General features: G+C 38.1%; 1 long non-coding RNA gene across 3 annotated transcripts in view; it reads left to right on the top strand.

Annotated features, from left to right (window-relative positions):
• The window catches only part of LOC141549053 (uncharacterized), an 82,306-nt gene that overhangs the window by 36,754 nt on the left and 25,718 nt on the right, over positions 1 to 19,834 (top strand). Inside the window, exons 2-3 of one of the 3 annotated variants that reach the window (XR_012484221.1) lie at positions 11,593 to 11,759; positions 19,234 to 19,565. This is a non-coding gene — a long non-coding RNA (uncharacterized LOC141549053). Of the gene's footprint in view, positions 1 to 11,592; positions 11,760 to 19,233; positions 19,590 to 19,834 lie in introns of those variants that run through there. The other 2 variants (XR_012484220.1, XR_012484222.1) reach the window with 2 other exon arrangements.

The raw sequence follows: 19,834 nt of genomic DNA, 5'->3' as shown, positions 1-19,834 counted from the left end.
GAATTGCCTCCCAATAGCCAGGTAGACTACATCTCTTACCAGATGTGGTAGCTCTAAATTCATAGTCACCTCTGGCCCTTTGTGGTTTTTATTTCCTAATATTAGGTTAATAAGTATTGCAAGATAGGTGTCAAGGCAATCTCATGAGATCTGTAGATCCAGAGATCAAATTAGTGCTGAATGGTAACAGGTCCACCAGAGTAGGTAGCATTGTTTCTCTGGGAAGTTGTGGCCAGAAGCACCAGGAACAGACACTGGAAAGATAATCTGATGCAGAGCAATAATCACCTGAATAAAGTCAAGTCAAGCCAACAAATATTTATTAAGCACTTCTTTTATGCTAGGCACTGTACTAAGAGCTAGAAATACTAAGAAAAACAAAAACTGATCCATTCTCTTTAGGAACTCACAGTGTAATGGGGAAAACAATATGCAAAGAACTGTGTATAAACAAGACATATATTGAGTAAATTAGAAATCATCTAAGAGGAAAGGCACTAAAATTAAAGAGAAGAGGAAAAAAGTTCTTAGAAAAAAGAAACTTGAAACTCAGAAGGGAATAATACTCAAGCCATGAGAGAAAGCCAATTAAAATTACTGTATTTGGGAGAGGAACTTTTGAGGAAAGGCAAAGAGACAAATGTTAGTGTATCAGGCAGTGTCAGAGAGAAAAGTCAGTTATGGATCTTAGAAAACAGTTCCTAGGAGCTCAACTGAGCAGTCCACCCAGCTAAAAACTGTACACAAGGGGAAATCTTATAAGGAATACACAAAGGAAGAAAAGGTCTTCTCGAGCTAGAACTGGGAGGTACTCCTTTTTCATCTATGTTCTGTGTTCTCTACAAGTTTATCTCACTGCCCTTGTACTCTAAATTTAAGTCAACTTTTCCCATGGGTTCTATGTGTATTTGTGAGATAATACATCCTAGTTTTAAGGGAAATATTTTGTATCAAAAATTCTTAAATTGCTTTTTTTCAGTAAATAATATTTATAAGGGCTAAATAAGTCTGGATGGTTATCAAAAGGTATCACTCTGATTGGGCCTCAAAAAGCAAAAGTACCAGAAGCCCAATCCCTCAGGGATACCCCTAATACTGTATGGTGCCAGCCTTTCAAACTATACATCCTAGTTGGATGAGTTCCTTATCTTGGTAGTTATATTAGCCTAAAAGTAAAGTATCTATAAAACTACCATTGCATGGAGTTAGTTAATCAGATTCCAAAGAATAGATGGTTAAGTAAGACTTAAAGGAGAGGAGTTGCAAGATGAGACAAAACTGGGTAGGTAAAGTTGAATGTGGGTGAAGATAGATTGGTGCAGGAAGAATATGCATAGTGCTTTGGGAAGGTATATGAGAAATATAATGAAACTTGTAATTTGAGGGATAAAGTCTGATAAGACAAGTGAGAGTTCAAATGTCTGATTTCGTTGATTCAAGCAATTCTTTAAAAAAAATTAATGGAGCAGGGAAATTACATTTTGCTAAAAGATACCGGTACCATAGATAATGAAGTAATATCAATATTAAACATATGCACCACATAGTATAACATTTAGATTCTGATGGAGGAAATAGAAAATTATAGAAGTAAATAGAGAATAAAACCATACTAGTAGAAGAATTCAATTATCCCTTCAGATAACTCTAACCAAAAATTAAATAAGAAGTTCCTTTATCTCAGCAATACATGGCACCTAATACAAAAATTGACTATGCATTTGGACATAAAAACCTCACAACCAAATGCAGAAAAGCAGAAATTTTTTTTAGATCATAGAGCAATAAAAAATACATTCAATAAAAGACTATGGAAAAAGATGGAAAATTTAATTGGAAACTAAATAATTTAAAGGAATGAGTGGGTCAAAGAACAAATCATAGAAACAATCTATAATACCATTAAAGAAAATGACAATGATGAGACAATATACTAAAATTTATGGGATACAACCAAAGCATGACTTAGGGGAATTTTTTATAACTCTTAAGTGTTTATATTAACAAAATTGAGGAAGAACAGATCAATTAATTGGGCATGCAATTAAAAAAACAAGGAAAAAACAAATTTTTGAAATTCTAATTAAACACCAAATTGGAAATCCTGAAATTCAATGCAGAAATTAATAAAATTGAAAATAAGAAAATCATTAAATGAATAAATAGCACTAGAGGTTTATTTTATGGAAGGAATCAATAAAATAGATATATCTTAATTTGATTTTTAAAAAAAAGAAAATTAAATTACCAGTATGAAAAATGAAAAGGGTGAATTCACCACCAATGAAGGTGAAATTAAAACAATTATTGGGAGCTATTTTGCCCATTATGATGCCAACAAATCTACAAATCTAAGCATAGAGGATAAATATTTACAAAAATATAAATTCCCCTTATTAGCAGAAGAAGGAATAGAATACTTAGAGAACCCTAGAAAAAGAAACTGAACATGTCACCAATAAGTTTCTCAAGAAAAAAATCCTGAGAATCAGATGAATTCACAAGTGAATTTTATCAAACATTTAAATAACAATTAATTTCAATCCTATATAAACTGTTTGGAAATAACACACACACAAAGAAGGAGTCTTTCCAGATTCCTTTTATAACACAAATAGTTGCTGATACCTAAACTAGGGAGGAAAAAACAAAAAGAAAACTATAGAGCAATTTCCCTAATTAATGTTGCTATAAAAACTTCAAATAAAATACTAGCAAGGAGATTGTATCAATATATCACAAACATCAAACACTTTGAGCAGGTGGAATTTATAAACAGGAATGCAGGACTGGTTCAATATTAGGAAAATTATCAGTATAATTGACCAGATCAATAACAACTAACAATAATCATTATCTCAATAAATGCTGAAAGGCTTTGAAAATGCTACAATAGCCATTCCTATTAAAATTTTTACATTAGTGAGCATAGGAATAAATGAAGCTTCCTTTAAAATGATCAGTCATATCTTTCTAAAATCACCAGCAACCATTATATGCAATGAGAATAAGCTAGAAGTTTTCTCCATAAGATGGGGTGAAACAAGGATACTCATTATAACTATTCATTCTTAAAAATGCTAGCCATTCTTTTCAACAATGAGATGATTCAGACCAATTCCAATGACCTTATGATGGAGACAGCTATCTGCACCCAGAGAGAAGATTGTGGGGACTGAGTGGATCACAACATAGTATTCTGACTCTCTTTGTTGTTGTTTGCTTGCATTTTGTTTTCTTTCTCATTTTTTTCCTTTTTGACCTGATTTTTCTTTTGCAGCATGATGATTGTGGAAATACATATAGAAGAATTGCATATGCTTAACATATTGGATTACTTGCTATTTAGAAGCGGGGGTGGAAGGGAAAAATAATTTTGGAACATAAAGTTTTGCAAGGGTGAATGTTATCTATGTATGTTTTGAAAATACAAAGCTTTAATAATAATAATAGACAAAAAATAAAAGAAGATGAAAATTGATAGAAATTTATTACTATGTGATAACTTGTTTTAAAATGATAATATAGTAAATAGCACATAGTAACACTGAAAAAAAAATGCTAGCCATAGCAATTAGACAAGAAAAAGAAATTAATGGAATTGGAATAGGCAATGAAGAAATAAAACTATTACTCTTTGCAGATGATAGATTGTTTACTTAGAGAATCCTATAGAGTATTAACTAAAAACTAGTTGAAATAATTAATTTTAGCAAGGTTTCAGGGTATAAAATAAACCCCAAAAAATCAACATTTCTATGTTACCAACAAAGTCCAGAAAGAAGAAATAGAAAGCAAAATCCCATTTAAAATAACTGCAGACAGAACCAGGAATACATTGTACATAATAACAGTAAGAATGTGCAATGATCAGCCATTCTCCAACTGATAAATGATCAAAGGATATGAACAGACAATTCTCAGACGAAGAAATTGAAACTATTTCTAGCCATATGAAAAGATGTTCTAAGTCATTATTAATCAGAGAAATGCAAATTAAGACAACTCTGAGATACCGCTATATATCTGTCAGATTGGCTGGAATGACAGGGAAAGATAATGCAGAATATTGGAGGGGATGTGGGAAAATTGGGACACTAATACATTGTTGGTGGAATCGTGAATACATCCAGCCATTCTGGAGAGCAATTTGGAACTATGCCCAAAGAGTTATCAAACTGTGCATGCCCTTTGATGCAGCAGCGTTACTACTGGGCTTATATCCCAAAGAGATTTTAAAGAAGGGAAAGGGACCTGCATGTGCAAGAATGTTTGTGGCAACCCTCTTTGTACTGGCCAGAAACTGGAAAGTGAATGGATGCCCATCAATTGGAGAATGTCTGAATAAATTGTGGTATATGAATGTTATGGAATATTATTGTTCTGTAAGAAATGACCAACAGGATGATTTCAGAAAGGCCTGGAGAGACTTACATGAACTGATGCTGAGTGAAATGAGCAGGACCAGGAGATCATTATATACTTCAACAACAATACTCTATGAGGATCATTTCTGATGGACTTGGCAATTGTCAATGCTGGAAAATTACCCATGCATATATCTTGTAAATAAAAAGCTATAATTAAAAAAAATTTTTTGAATTGTATTCAGTGGGTTTGGGGACTGAGCTGTCCCCACCCAGATAACAAAGATGAAACTGTTTGTGCTTGGGGTGGAGTCCCCTCATTGAGGCAGAGTTGAAGAAAGTTTTCTCCTTTAAGGATTTTGCAGAGTTGGGGGTTTCCTCTTCATTCCCCCCTCAAGCAGTCTCCTCCAAATGCATTTGGGATAAAGGGGCAACAATCTCTTCTTAACTGCTTTGAGCTGGCAAGGGTCATACAGATTTTGGGGGGGTTCATGCCAGGAGGTGCAGGGTGAGGTGTGGGGTTTGGGGATGGCAGCAGGTTATCTAAGGGGTATTTGTCCCAGTCAGTCGTCCCCAAGAGAGAGAAAGATATGACAAAAACTTTAATTTTTGTCTAGTGTGCAGAAGTTTTCGCCACTGACATCTCTATGGGAAATACTTTGCTGAGAGTAGGAGCTCCAGACAGCGTCAACCAAGTCCAGGGAGTTATACTGTCCCACCTCACTATAGAAAAGGTGGGATGGTGGCTTAAAAAAAAAAAAAAAAAAAAAAAACACAAAACCTCGTGAACAGTCACCAAATGAGAAATCAGAAAGACTGAAATCCTTAGATTGAGGCAGGGGCGGAGTCAGAGTACAGAGAGCAGGAATGGGACTCTGACAGGGTGAGGTGAACCTCCAGAGAAGGATGGCATAATCAGGGGGGAGGCACCCCGGACATGGGGAGAGGAATCTTGATAAGACAATATCTGACATTTGGATAGCTTGGGATGGGGAGAAGCATGCTGATATTCTAAAACATAAGATCTTTTATTATCAAGTATTCTGATAAAGAGGGAGGGGAGGTTTTGTAGAACTGTGAAATAGGGAAACCGAGGCAGGACTGAGTCAGAATAATTAGGGAAACTGAATCAGGACAATAAGCCAAATAAACCAGACTAAAACTAGAAAAATGCAAAGACTTGTGGCAAGGACCAGTTTTTCCCTGATAACCCCAGAATTATTAGCATCAAACAGCATTCCTCATTTAAGGAGACACAGAGGCCTCCCTGTTTAGGTCCTCTGCAGTTGGGGGCATCTCAGCCAGAGATGGACAGTCTGAGGTCTGTGGTCATTTGTTCATTAAACTCAGTCCCTGCTGAGTAGCAGTGCTTAAGGCAGTCCTGCTGCCCTAAGAGGAGTAGCCCAAATCTGTCAGGGGGACAAAAGAGGGGGAAAAGTGGGGCCTGGATAGCGCCACCTGTCCCCTCTCTTTGGAACAGGAGCTGCTAGTAGGAGATAGATTTCTGAGCAAATTATGCAATTAGACCAAGACAGGCAACCCCAAACTATTAGAGTTCTGATATCAAAATGCTGAAATAGTAATTAAGGAACTGGGGTAACAGGAGTGGAGAAACTGATCAGAGAGACTGCCAGTCCCAGGACAGGTGTCTGATTTCTGGTTGTTTCTAAAAAATAATCCCAAAAACTGAGTCTGCCAGGACAATTCCAGCAGAATAAGGGATTCCAAAGTTAAAACATAACCCAGCAAATCATAGTCCAGTAAATTTTAAGCAAGGAGTTAAAATTTCCAGTTAAGTGCCTAAGAAATCAATTTCCCAATTTCAGTCAGTTTCTTTCCTTCCTTTTTTAACAGGAAAAAAATTATCAGATTACCATTCCACATATAAATCCCAAGAGTGAATCAAAATTCATATACATAACAAACTAGTAAATTTCCTAAAACCCCTCAAACGTACAGCAATAGTTAACGTTTCCCTCATACAGCAATAAACAATTTTAACAAATCCCAGTTTTAACAAATCTTAAAAATAGGTCAATTAACTTAAAACCAGGCCTATCTCTTGAAATCTTTTGCCAAAGCCAAGTCTCTGCAGAAAGGAGGCTGGAACCCACTTAGTGCATGTGGGGGATTTCATGTGGCCGCCCTTCCCCCCCACTCGACTTCCCAAGAGGCAGGGGGAGGGAAGGCAGCTAACCTTCACCCCAAGCTAACTAGGTGCTAGCAGAGAGCAGAGGGTGAGTGTAATACAAAAGATCCTACCCCACCCAACCTTTAGTAGGTTGGGGGTGGGGGTGTTAAAGATTTTAGAAAAGTCAGACCCTAATTGGAGACATGTGACCCCTTTCAGGTAAGTTAACAGAAATTCACCCCAAATTCTTCATATCTTACATTCAGAGATAACCAAATCTAGCCTGCAAAGGCAACAGTAAAATTATTTAGATGCAGTGATAACAGTTAAAATGTTAATAATAATTCAATCACTTTCCAACTCCTCAATATCAATCCAAATTACATCAGGATCAGTGATCTTCTAAAGTGGTTAAGGAGTTTTCAAATAGGTTCCATCTTTCCCAACTCCTCATTTCCTGCTGCAGTCAGGGAATGAGAAGAGAAAAGAAAGAAAGAAGCTATCTTTACTCTCTTAACAATTTTAATTTGCCTTGATTTTGAATTTTATTCCCCAGCCATCATTCCAACGGTCTTTCTTGAAGCTGTAAGCTAGCCAGGGCTGAAACTTAGAAAAGAAATCTTTAATTGTTGGCAGGGGCATAGAAAAATAGGAGAGTGTGCTAAGAGCAAAAGGTCTTAGGACTGAGAAAATTAAGAGTGAAAAAGTTCCCATCTATAAAGTTAGGTGGGAAAGTGAGAGAGGGAGAGAGAGAGACATAGCTGGGTTTCAGGAGATAGCTAGGCTATAAATAGCTCTCTCCAGGGGCAGATGAGGAAAGTTTAAGTGCCCTGTGGCCAGGAAAAAAAAAACAGAGCAGTTTAAAATCCCCAGTCTTTGTAAAAGGCTGTGATGGGAGGCATTGCTCTAGGCAGGATGACCAAATCAGGGAAACCAAGTCCTATTTTAAAATGTCAAAGTTCTAGTTTAAAAGTTGGTGGAAAACTTTTCTGGAGACTTGAGAAGGTAAGATTGAGTCCCCAATCTCCCCACTGTACAGTACCCCAAGCCATAGGGGAGAGGTCTGAAAAAGGCCTTGCGTTCTGTGATCCCCACTCCATGGGAGAGGGGGAGGAAAGGCCAGAGCGAGGATGGGAGAAAGAGATGCCATCTTACCTGGTGTGTCCCAAATAGTGATGGCTCCTCTGGTGATTCCATGTAGGAACTTGAGGGCAAGGTAGCTCATCTAAGCCCCCAAATCTTGCTGGGAGAGCAAGACCTGAAGGAGATGGACACACCCCTGTCCAGGGAGTAGCAGTCGGGTAGAGACATATCCCCAAGGTCACCCCAGTTCAGTGATCTTTCTCCTCATGGCTACAACCTGACCATTACAGACTCAAGTATTTAACAGTGGAGTGGGAGAAGGGCCCAAACGGCTCCTCTTAAGTTTCTCTGGTTATCTCCCCAGAACAGATCAAAGAGAGTGCTGGCCTGGGACCCCCAAGAGGGGTAGGGTCCCCAAAACAGCCATGTGTCTCCTTGGTCTGGGGGGTGTTTGCCTCAGTTCAGGGCTTTCTGGTGAGAGAAGAAAAAAAAAAATATTAGAAATACCTTGAGATGCAAAAGAAGGTCCTTTGTCTCTGGAAGGATTTGGATAGAGGGAGTTTCCTCAAACCAAGCATCTGTTCAAGATATTCTTCCTGAAAGAATACTGCACCAACAGCTCAAAAAGTTGGGGTTCCATTTGGTCACCAAACTATGTCTATACAGGCCACCATAAATGATGAGGTTTAGATTTGGGGTACCCAAATAAAAATGAGGTCTAAGTGGTGGCATAAGCTGTTCTCTGTAAAGGAATTCACAGACCTAAAAATCTAGATTGATAAAAGACGTTTATTATGGGGATTGGAAGTAAAGTCTAGTTAGTAAAAGATGTTAGGTAAAGAGAAGAGGGCACCAGAAACAGTATTCCAGTGGGCAGAGCTCTTGGGGTGCTAAGCATGGTAGCTGGCATGTTTGGAATCTCTGCAAAGAGAGGGCTCCAGTCTGGCTCTTTCATCATGGGGGGTTTTGACTACAAGCTGAATGGGGCTTGTGGGTAGAGTCCCAGGTTGGCTCCTGGCTGGGTTTCAGTCAGGGTTAGAATTTGAATTGAATTCAATGGGTTTTGGGACTGAGTATTGTGCCACAGTTCTCTTTTAATGTCTTGACCCAGTTTCCCTAATTGTCCTATTCAGTTACTCTGCCTCAGATTATAACCATTCCCTCTTCATGTTTGATAGGATAAAGGTCTTTATCCATTTTAGATATCATCAAAATATCAGGAGCATCTCCCATCATGTCATCCTAGGTGCCTCCCCCCAGTAGGTGATTTTCATCCAGGTGTCTCCCCCATTATGTCACCGTTCTTGTCACTCTATAAAAGAATCTTGTGTCTGACATTCTCTGCTGGATTCTTTGAGACAATAGTCTCATTCAGCCCTGGGACCAAACCATGGCTCCATTTGGTCCCAGTAAATCTCTTCATTAAATAAATTATTAAATTGTTCTCTAATCTCTGTCTTGCTCAGTTTCTCCAGCATTACTTGAGCCGTCCCCACCAGATAACAAAGATGAAACTGTTTGTGCTTGGGGTGGAGTCCCCTCCCTGAGGCAGAATTGAAGAAGGTTTTCTCCTTTAAGGATTTTTCGGAGTTTTGGGGTTTCCTCCTCAAGAGGTGCTCCAATTGTTCTAGACCTACTACAGAGATCTCTCTCTTTCTTCTGTATCACTCTCCCCACATCCAGTATTCCTCAGAATTTGAATTTCTCTCTGTTGTCCAATGCAGAGAAAATTTTCTTTATTTTACTCAATGAGGCTGGAATGGTGACCATACTGACAACAAACTGGTTCTTCCCAGATTCAAAGCCTAGGAACCATGTTCACTAATTTAATCAAAGTCAAAAATAATATCTAATTTATATTAGATCTGTCAGACAGACCCTGGCCATAAAAAATGAAAATCATAGTTGTTAACTAAACTACTAGAAGGGCCACACTTAACCTTGATGAACTCCCTAAGAACCTGAACCCTATCTGTTTACTATAAATACCCGAGCTGGAGCAGGAGCCTGCTGGCTTCCATTGAAGGAGCTTGATCTTAGAGGACTTGTCTGGGAAGCTGGGGGACTGATTTTCCTGTTTCACCCATGACCTCTCCCAATAAATGCATTTATTAATTTCCATGAATTGTTGTGGCCGGTGGGAGGTGTGCAGCAGCCGCCAGTTTATGTATGGCTGGAAACCTGCAGGCTGCCAACACAAGGCAACAAAGATTCTCCATACAATTATATCAGCTCTACTAATTCAAGGAATTGGCTTGCTTTAGGTTAATCTGAAATATTTTGTAACTCTTGGGGCCTCCATCTTGGTATCATTAATAACCAGGTCAGTTAATTTGCTTAAAAAAAACCAACAAAACCTGCGTGCTAGTCTTGGAGTAGATGGGTGTGTGTATTTTCACTGAATGTAGATGGTGTTTCTAATATAGACCAATTGAAACTTCTTGTACAGGGTACATTGCCATAGAATTAGGTATCAGGGTATCAATAAAAGATGATTCAAATTCTGTTTAATGTGATAATAGAAAAATTAGTCCAAAGGCCCTGTTGTCAATTAATTCATTTCTTTAGTTATCTGAAGAACTAATGCCAGGCATGGTACCCATGAAACTGAGGGTCTTTCACAATAAACCAAAGCAGTTGATTATCCATCAATTTAGAATTAAAAGAAACCTCAGAAATTAGTCAATCCAACTGCTTCTTTTATTTTTACAAATGAGGAAAGTTTAATTGACTTACTCAAGATCATAGTAGTAATATTCAGGTTTTGAATATAGGCCCCAACTCCAAATCTAATACTCCTACCATCTCAATCCTTCCAAAGGCTGTCTCCACCCTCAGATTACCTTGGGTATCATACTTTTGTAACCCATCCATAAAAACAAGCTCCTTAAAAGAAAAGACTGTTGTTTCATTTTGTCTTTGTTTCCCCAGTGCTTAAGAGTGCTTTGTACCTAGAATAGAGATAAGAATTGAATTTATGATTTTGCGAATATAGAGAAGATCCAGATGAGAAAATCTTCTCTACCAATTCAGGTTCCTCCCTTCTCTTTAATTTACAACCTTAGGGGGTAAGTAATCCTTATTTTGCAAATAACTCTCCATTTTCCATAAAAGGCTTTGCTTGGTTTTAATTCCAAAGCACCTATCCTTGACTCAGGTGGTCCCCTCTCCCCCTTTTCAGCTTTCTTTTTTTGCATTGTGTTTTCCCATTAGATTGTAATTGTCTTGAAGACAAGGAGTATCTTTATTTGTGTCCCCAGCATTTAGCACAGTTCCCAGCACTTAATAATGTTTCTTTTTTTTTATTTTAAAAATTTTTAATAGTTTTTATTTACCATATATATGCATGGGTAATTTTACAACACTGACAACTGCCAAACTCTTTGTTCCGATTTTTCCCCTCCTTCCCCTCCCCCCAGATGGCAGGTCGACCAATACATGTTAATAAATGTTTCTTGAACTGAACTAGATTCCTAGTTAAAAGGCTGGTACTCTTATCTATACTAAAAACTTAATAAATACTTATTGGATTGGACAAAATACCATTAGTAGATGCTGCCTTTTCAGCATGAACATCTGTCCACTAAAGGTCTTCTGAATGCTCCTACAACTTTTTCTACCACTTCAACTCAAGAAGCAGTCAGGTCTTCTCAAAAAAAACGATTACTTCTTTCCTATAACCTAGGAGACCCTCTCTATGATCATTAGCATAGACAGTTGCAGAGAGATGTTGCTAAAGCTTCAAAAAACCCAAAGCTAAATATAACCCCTCCCCCACCTTGTTAAAAAATACAAAAGACATCCTCTAATACCATTTTTTCCTCTTTGCATAAAATTTTGTACAATGAAGGGTCACTTGACCTATGTTCCTTGTATAGTTCATTTTCACATTGTTCAAAGAGCCTCCCAGTTTGCATTTCACAGGGTGCAGGTGCTTGGTTCTTCCCCACCCCCAACTCAGAACTCCAGATACAACTCTATAGTATAGTATTTTTCCTCCCCTCCTTGCAGCTGCACTCCAGAGACTGCTTTTGTGGACCACCAGGAATTTCCTGTGATAGAATATCAGAGAGCTACTGGTGACTATGAGGAGGTGACTTCAGAGGGCAAAAGTTCCCTTTCTACAATAAACATTCTCATTGCTGCCATGGAAGAGATTTCCTACAGACTACACACCAGTAAGTCACTTGTCATCTTGACACAAATGGCTAAAAGAATTAGGAACCATTTGTGAGAGATTACCTGTTTAAAAAGTGAATGTTTCTCTTCCGGGTATATTAATATTTTCACCAGAAACCAATGAAGAGTACAATTACCAAAAGCCATGAGTAAGGAACATAGAAACATTTTGGCAGAAGACAGAGAAAGCATTCTACAGGTGGGAAAATCAGAGCTACAAGGGATCTTGAAAGTTATTTAGTGCAATTCCCTCATTTTATGGTTGAGAAATTGAATACCAAAGAGCTAATTCCTTCATCCCACACTTGCAGAAACTGAGGCCCATATAGGTAATATCATTTACTCCTAAGAAAGTAGAGGTTGAGAGGTTAAGTGATTTCTATAAGATCACAAAGCCAGTAGGCCCGTATTCAACCTGAACTTTATGACTGGCAGTGAACTCTAGTTAGGAAGTAGTAGGTAAGTAATCTAGTAGGTAAGTAATGCTGTATCTTCTAAAACAGTAAGCATCCATCCTTGAATTCAGGAGGACTTGAGTTCAAATCTGGTCTCAGACACCTAACACTTCCTAGCTGTGTGACCCTGGGCAAGTCACTTAATTTCAATTGCCTCAGCAAAAAAAAAAAAAAAAGAAAAGAAAAAAGAAAAAAGAAAAAAAGAAAAAAACTAATAAGTCTTTATAAATTAAAGAGGAATTTGTCTATTTCCATTTGGAGGGGGAAACTAACACATTGGAAGTTCCCCAAAATAATGAAATAATTAGAAATAATAGAAATAAAAATAAGAACAACAAATTTAAAGGAACCATGATCTTGTTCATGTAAGTATCTCATTTACAAACTCAAATCTCAATGCCCATACAGCTTGGTCAATGTTCTTCCAAAATCACTTTGCTGAAATTCATAATTGATCTTTCGAACTTGTTGAGACCTATCAAAAGTCTGTATTCCAGTGATGTAGCTTTTATAAACCCAGGGTCATTTCTATGCTATAATGAGGCATTGAATTAGATTTTATAAAGATAATTATTATGATTCAGTATTATATAACAATAATACTATTTAACATAATTCAAGAAACTTTATTAATTATCCTATTATGCTAACACTGTGGTAGTCACAGGGAGACATACAAAGTTTAGATAAGATAAACCCTCATGAAATTTATATAACAGTCAGACTTAACAAACATTTACCTATTATTTTCTAATTCACATTACATATATCCCTTCACATATTTTATCCCCATTCTGTGCAAAAAAGGGCAATAATATGTGTATTTCCTGAGCTAGAGGGAAATGTTAAATTATATGTTATTGTTGGGTCATTTCAGTCCTGTCCAATTTTTAATGAGCCCATTTGGGGCTTTCTTGGCAAAGATATTAGAATGGTTTGTCATTTCCTTCTTTAGATCATTTCAGAGGCGTGAGAAGAGTCACACAGCTAGTAAGTATCTGAGGTTAAAGTCGAACTCAGGTTTTCCTGTCTCCAGACCTAATGCTCTATCTACTGTGCCACATCATTCCCCTTCTATCTATCTATCTATCTATCTATCTATCTATCTATCTATATCTATCTATGTTATACCACAGTTCTCTTTTATAGTCCTGACTCAGTTTCCCTAATTGTTCTGCCTCAGTTTATAATTGTTCTGCTCAATCCAGAAAAACCACCCTTCCCCCTCTTTATCAGAATATTTGATAAGGATAAAAGATCTTATCTTTTAGAATACCAGAATGCCTCTCCCCATAACAAGCTATCAGAATATCAGATTCTGTCTTATCAAGATTTCTTTTCCATCTCCCGGGGTTCCTCCCCCCATTATGTCATCCCATCTCCAGTGGCTCACCCCACCTGTCAGAGACCTATTCCAGCTCTCTGCCCCCTGACTCCATCCCTGCCTCAGTCTACCCCTTGAGTCTGAGCCAAGGTGTCATATAGGTCATTGAGAATTCACAACGTTTGTTGGATTCTTGGAGACAATGGTCTCATTCAGCCCTGGGACCAAACCATGACTCCATTTGGTCCCAGTAAATCTCTCCCTTTCAAATAAATTATTAAATGCTCTCTAATCTCTATCTTGCCTCAGTTTCTCCAGCATTATATTTGGAGATCTATTTCTCTCTATATATAATTTTTTTTCAATACTTAGTAGTTCAAATGGTGTATCATAAATGTTCTGGGGAAACTAAAACTTGTATTATCAAGTGCTGGCTGAAAATTATTTTGCAGCAGGATTGAGGGATACATGGCTAGCCAATATGTAAAACCATTTCACCATCAGTCTAAGCTGATATGGCCAACAAATAGTTGAGTGGAAGTTATTCCCTTTTCCCAGCTCTGCTGAGAGTAAAACTGAGATGATCCTTGGCAAAAATGTTTATATTCCCATTACCACACACTCTTTTTTCTTTAGCCATAAGGTTACACAAAGAACAGACCTCTGAAACACAGCATAGGTGTTCTCACTTCCATGATTGCTATTTTTGTCTTTTTTTGCATGAATCAGACCACTGTGGACTGTATCTTAAAATTAAATCTTAGAATGAAAAAAAACAACAAAACAAATAAACAAACAAAAAAAAAAAAACTTGGCCTATGCTGCATAAAAACCTAAAGGTAGCAACCTGCAGGTGCTTGCTAACTGGAAATTCTAGACAAACCATTTAACGTTTCAAAGATTCCATTTAGGAAAATTAGTTTAATAATAACTATATAGCCAAAAGACTTGTTTAGAGGAAGATTTTTTGTCAAAATTTAGAGTGCTATATAAATGAATTATAAATGAGTTATTATTGAGATTCTGAATTATTTTTTTTCCCCTGAGGCTGGGGTTGAGTGACTTGCCCAGGGTCACACAGCTAGGAAGTGTTGTTAAGTGTCTGAGGTCACATTTGAACTCTGGTCCTCCTGGCTTCAGGGCTGGTGCTCTATCCACTGCGCCACCTAGCTGCCCCTAAAAAGAATCTTGATAATTATATTTCATTTTAATTTATTTCCTCTATAATACTATATAGGGTGTCCCAAAGGTCTTAGTACAATTTTAAATTTGCAAGTTTAAGATTAAGAATTGCTGCTATAATCATTAGAAACACATCTTACTCAGGCTAGTGAGTTAGTGCCTTGAGTTACAGACGACAGTTGAAATAATTGTTAGGGTACAATTTTCCTCCAATAAAATCACTGGTACTCCAAAATGCTAAAAGGAATTTGCCTCAGAGTACTGACATTGGAGGATATGGAGTACACTTTCTCCTTACTGAGACCACCATCCATAAACCTGTCAGTGGTTCTCACCATCAGCACCTTTCAATTACTGCCCTAGATAACTTTTTAGTAGAATTGAATCATGAAAGAGGATAGTAGTCCTCCTTGTACAGGGGTTGGAAAGTAGCCCAATGAATGTGGAATCCAGGAGAGGTCAACTAATCTCAGTATCTCACCGTCATGATGCCCTCCCCCAACATTCACCCTTCATCCTTTTGGGGCAAGAACCTAGAGCATTTGCACTCATCTCAATCTGTCCCTGTTCCACCATGAACTTGTACTGTTCAGCTGAAAACAATTCTAGTTATGCTTCTGGAATATGCAACATCATAACAGAGCTTAGCCTTGTTTGGGTCAGTTTTCACAGTCCTAATTCTTCTAGTCAGTCATTCAAGGACAATCCTCTAAATTGCAATCATCAATCAATAAACACTTATTAAGTGCCAACTATGTGCCAGACACTGTGCTAAGTTCTGTTGTTCATCTTTCTATTTGTGAAGGGGACCAATGACATTAGGAATTTTAAGGTTACAAAGAAGTGGGCGGGGTATCTCTGCTCTTAAGGATCTCACCCTCCAATAAAGGAGCTGACATAAAAGCAACCATGTAAGAACAGGATATCATGCAAAGATAAACGGGGTATTCTCAGAAGGAAAACTAAGACTAAGAAGATGAGTCTTTAGCTGAGACTTGAAATAAACCCATGAGTCAAGAGGTGGAGATGAGAATGTGGGGCATTCCAAGCCTGGGGACAACCAGTGAAAAAGAAGTCTGATAGGAAGAACAGCATTCAGTGTTACTGGATTGTGCAGCACCCAGAGAGGCATAAGATTTTAAAAAGACCTGTAAGGAACAAATAGATGGCAGAATAGATAGAGCACCAGCCCTGAAGTCAGGAGGACCTGAGTTCAAATTTGTCCTCAGACACTTAACACTTTCTAGCCTTGTGACCCTGGGCAAGTCACTTAACCCCAGTTGCCTCAGGGGGAAAAAAAAAAAGAATAGTAAGGTAGAAATGACTCAGGTTATACTCAGAGGGAAAAGCGGGATAATTCAGTATCTACTGTGTACCAGGCACAAGCTAAACACTTTACAAATATTATGTCCTGGGAGATGCTATTATTATCTTCATTTTATATTTGAGAAAACTGAGGCAGAGTAAGTGACTTGCCCAGGATAACACAGATAGTGTCTGAGGACAGATTTGAGTTCAGATCTTCTCAGCCCCAGCAGTGTTCTTTCCACTGCAGCACCTCGCTGTTCTATGAAGAGCTTTAAAAGCTAAAGGATTAACTCTAGGAGATGACTATGGACCACTACGTAGAATTTCCAATCCCTCTAATTTTGTCTGCCTGCATTTTGGATTTCCTTCAAAATCCGATTCTTTTGTAATTGTATGTATGTAATATATTGTATGTAATTTATACTTTAACATATTTAACACGGATTGGTCAACCTGCCATCTTGGGAGGGAGGAGGGGAAAAATTAGAACAAAAGGTCTGGCAATTGTCAATGTTGTAAAATTACCCATGCATATATCTGGTAAATAAAAACTATTTAAAAAAAAAAAAAGCTAAAGGATTTCATATTTGATTCTGAAAGTGACAGGGATCTATTGGAGTTTATTGAATGTGAAAGCTGATATGATAGGAAGATCAGGTGTTTTTTTTTTTAATTTATAGATTAGAACTACCATTTCCATAACATAGTATCATAAAAAAGATGGTTACCTATGAAACTGCAAATCTATTATGTATAATGCCCTATTCTTTTTAAATATCTAATAAAGTTATCATGAAATTTTAAAAAAAATTTCTTCCCTCTCACCCTAGAGTTTGCTACCATCAGACACAAATATGTATATATACATAAAATCATTCTCCACACACTTCTGTTTATCATTTGTTTCTCTGGCTGCAGATGGTGTCTTTCTTCATAGGTTCTTTGTAATTAAATTTGATATTTATGATTATTAAAAATGACTTATTTGCTCAAAGTTGTTCTTAAAACCATTTTGCTGTTATTACATACAACATTTCTCTTGCTTCTGCTCATTTTGTTCTCCATTATTTTGTACAAGCTTATCTAGGTTTTTCTAAGCTCATTTCTTACAGTACAGTAGTTTTCCATCATAATCATCTACTACAGCATGTTCAGCCATTCCCAGATTAATGAGCATCATTGCAATGTATAGTTCTTTTCCACCACAAAGAAAGCTATTATACATATTAGGACCTGTAGCTTGTTTTTCTTTGACAGCCGAGTGGAAGATGGATTGAAATGAGAGGAGACTTGTGCAAGGAGATCCACCATTTGCAATGGTCCAGAAGGTGGGATGTCACAGAGGAGAAGGGATGGAGATGAGAATTTTCTAGCTTACTTCTGCTCCATCCTAAGTCAGCACTCTACTTTAACTTCCCTAAAGAAGGGTTTTTTGGTTAGGCTCTATGCTGAAAATCTCACCTTTGCTTTCAGGATGAACTATTATTCTGATCCTTAGATAGAATCACTACTTGTCTGACGGGGCTCAGAGAAATCCCCATACTTTCTTTTAGGTGCCCTTGTTAGTCAACCGTTTCATCCTCAGACTGACCCTTCCTTTCTCACATTGTATCACCGTTTCTCTGACTCCTCCTGACTTCCTGTTCCTTTCTCTTATTATTCACCATTTCTCCTTCCTGAGAGGCCTAAGTTCAACCTTGATTTTTATCCATTGTTGTAGTTTCCTCTTAGTCAATTTTCTGACCAAAGGCCCAACCATTAGAAATTAACATTTACAAACACACAACACATTCACTTAGGTATAATGTATAGGCAATGACCTCTTGTCTATAGAATATCCAGGAAGGACATTTACAATGGAGCAGGACAGAGAGGTAGTGATTATAGTAAAAAAAAAAAAAAAAAACACCTCTGTCATTGATTAGCTATGTGACCTGATAAAAATCACTGAAACTCTCTAGGATTTCAGTTTCTTCATCTTTAGGGAAAAAAGAAATGATCTTTAAGGTCTGTTCAATTTTAACTTTCTATGACTGGTTTTTATCACTCCATCATCATTTATTAAATAAGTATGCAAAGCATTGTGCTGGGTATAGGAAAATATACATTTTTTTTATTTAGAATTTTTTCCACAGTATATATGCATGAGTAATTTTTTTATAATATTATCCCTTGTATTCATTTTTCCAAATTATCCCCCCCTCCCTCCACTCCCTCCCCCCGATGACAGGCAATCCCATACATTTTACATGTGTTACAGTATAACCTAGATACAATATATGTGTGTAAATACCATTTTCTTGTTGCACATTAATTATTAGCTTCCGAAGGTATAAGTAACCTGGGCAGATAGACAGTAGTGCCAACAATTTACATTCACTTCCCAGTGTTTCTTCTCTGGGTGTAGCTACCTCTGTCCATCACTGATCAACTGGAAGTGAGTTGGATCTTCTTTATGTTGAAGATTTCCACTTCCATCAGAATACATCCTCATACAGTATTGTTGAAGTGTACAGTGATCTTCTGGTTCTGCTCATTTCACTCAGCATCAGTTGATGTAAGTCTCTCCAAGCCTCTCTGTATTCCTCCTGCTGGTCATTTCTTACAGAGCAATAATATTCCATAACCTTCATATACCATAATTTACCCAACCATTCTCCAACTAATGGGCATCCATTCAACTTCCAGTTTCTAGCTACTACAAAAAGAGCTGCCACAAACAGGAAAATATACATTTTAAATAAGACTTTGTCCCTACCTTCATGAAGCTTACTTACTGTCTATTAGGATGGATACCTATTTTAATACTAGAAATCTCCCTCACATGACTTTCAATAGTTGGTTAGTTGTTGTCCTGCATTCTTTTTTTGTTGTTGTTGCTGAGGTAATAGAGTGACTTTCCCAGGGTCACACAGTTGGGAAGTGGGAAGTGTCTGTGGTCAGATTTGAACTCGGGTCCTCCTGACTTCAGGGTGGATGCTCTGTCCACTGCGCCACCTAGCTGCCTCCTTGTCCCGCATTCTTGAAAAGGACCAAAATGTTGGAGTTGTTACAGCGGGTCCTGCTGTGGCTGATCAGACCCGTATGGCCGAGTGCTCTGCCACAGGCCGGACTCAAATAGCCCATATGAACATGTCTGGGGTTCCTCTCGTTTTTCACTTCTCCCATTTCCTGTGGGCTAACTCAATTCTATTTTGCTCCTAGGGCATATGGGAGAGCCTGTGCTGGGTCATTATTCTTTCAACATTAGAGCTCCCTGGCCCACTCAACGTCTCTACTTTTGCTAGGCCAGCCAAAGGACACAATATTTCAAAGCAAAGAGCATCTACTCAAGCCACAAGGCAAGCTAAAGGATGAAGACTTTCTCCCCACGTGGGGAAGCACCTTCTTCCCACTGTTTGGCCTTGTGAGATAGAGGGCACACAGCAAACACCTCACCAGGGAGACCCGCGAAGTGGCCCACACCTCGAGAACGCTATGCCCAGGGAACATATGGAGGGACCTACATGTAAGGAATATATGTGGCCATAGAGCAGGTAAAAATAAAGCCACCTCATCAAGTTGCCCTCTTCCCCTGAGCCATTCTGTGCCAATCAATGGAGCGGTTACTCTTTGCTGCCATCTTCAGGCCTTCATCTGCAGCTTTTTTCCCCAGAGAGGGAAGTGCTGATGGTGCTTCGGCTTCCCAGCCCCAGAGGATGGCTTTCACCCTTTTAGGATGCACACTCTAGCCAGCCCCAGCTAATTTTTCCCACTGCCACTCAAGCCTGAAATATAACGGGGTAGAGAGAGAGAGATCTGCAGG

Source organism: Sminthopsis crassicaudata, chromosome 1 (assembly GCF_048593235.1).
Source record: "Sminthopsis crassicaudata isolate SCR6 chromosome 1, ASM4859323v1, whole genome shotgun sequence".
Classification (NCBI taxonomy): Eukaryota; Metazoa; Chordata; class Mammalia; order Dasyuromorphia; family Dasyuridae; genus Sminthopsis; species Sminthopsis crassicaudata.
The sequence above is the reverse complement of the archived record's forward strand: the minus strand, read 5'-3'. Positions and strand labels throughout refer to the sequence as shown.